Here is a 1,578-nt window from a genome sequence, read left to right as displayed (position 1 = left end):
TCATTGTTTAATAAAATAAAATTAAATAAAATTAAATTAAATTAAATTAAATTAAATTAAATTAAATTAAATTAAAGTATATCCAGATGTATGGCACCTCCCAGATTGTAATTGTGATTGGATGAGAATTATAAATATACAATTTCGACACCCTATTATTTTGTACGTGATTCATAACACACGACATAAATCAACAAATTCTACATTAACATTTTATTTTATAGTCATTGTTGCTTTTAGAAAAATGATTTTTGCGGAGGTGGGGCAGGGGGGTAGTGGGCCGCAAGGGGCCCACTACCACCTTGCCCCTTACATTACTTTTATACTTTAAGTAGTTTCAAAAGCAGTACTTTTACACTATTACTTGAGTAAAAACTTGAGTTGACACTCTACTTCTACTTAAGTAATGAAAGTAACTACTTTTGACACCTCTGTTTACAACGAGTTAACGCTATTACAGCTGGGAATGTAGTTTGATTATATGTTACAACGGCCTGCCTCAAAAACCGTGACGTCGCTCTGTTCGGTCCAATCAACTGAAACTTTCCTAACACAGACTTGTAAGATGGCGACCGCCGAACCGGTGAGTACTCTCTGGGAAGAACATTTCAAAACATATGGACGAGTTTCTCGTTTCATTTACGGGGCGAAACGTCATTTAAAGTTTATATCCGGCTTTGAACGCGACTCCCCTGTTTGTAAGCGGTGGTTGTTCGGATTAAAAACGAGGTTTTAGAGAAGTTAAACGTCTTCTTCGTGCCACGACCCCACAGGCGTAAAAAAGAGGAATGTGAAGATGTCTAAACTTTCAACTAACCGACGCGCTGTTCTCTCCAACAGCGCTTGAGCCTTTTAAAATGAGCAACTTCAGCTTCAATGATGTAGTGGAGGACCTTACTGTGGGAGTGGGTTTTTTCGTGAAGCTTTATTTATTAAAAACTGTCATTATATGTGGTTTAAATTACTTGTTTTAACTTAATTAAGTAGTTTCAGACAGAGCTGGGACCGTTAAAACTGGTCAGTACAGGTCTGTGCAGACCTCTACCATATTTTTCCATCATAAAAAATGTAGATGCTTTTTATATTTAAAACTGGCTCCAAAATAGTATTTGTGTAACTGTATAAATGTTTGCCATTAAAGTTGAATTATTTGCAAACATCTCAGAAGTTAAGTTTAAAGTATTAAATCATATTATTTACACTGGATTTGAGCAAATTTTCAATTTGAATCATTTTTAGAATAAATTAAAATGCAACCATTAAAAGTGGGTTTGCACTCAATGTAAACAAGCTGTATTTTTACACACTTACTCAATAAATATGAACGTAAACAAACAAATTTGTGGTACTTTTTACATCCCAAACAGCTCTTTTATAAAATTTGCTTTTATTGACTAATTTTCAGTCACTTTGGCTGCTTCAGTAGTTAAAAATAACTCACGTTAGCAGTCTTTTTTTTTTWATGTTGACTGGTCTTTATTAGGGGTGTAAGAAAATATCGATACACTGAAATATCGCGATATTTTATTTCCCGATACTGTATCGATATTCTAAAGCCCTGTATCGATTTTTAATTAA

The sequence above is a fragment of the Austrofundulus limnaeus genome, unplaced genomic scaffold (genome assembly GCF_001266775.1).
Source record: "Austrofundulus limnaeus strain Quisiro unplaced genomic scaffold, Austrofundulus_limnaeus-1.0 Scaffold105, whole genome shotgun sequence".
NCBI classification, from domain to species: domain Eukaryota; kingdom Metazoa; phylum Chordata; class Actinopteri; order Cyprinodontiformes; family Rivulidae; genus Austrofundulus; species Austrofundulus limnaeus.
Note: the sequence above shows the minus strand (reverse complement) of the source record.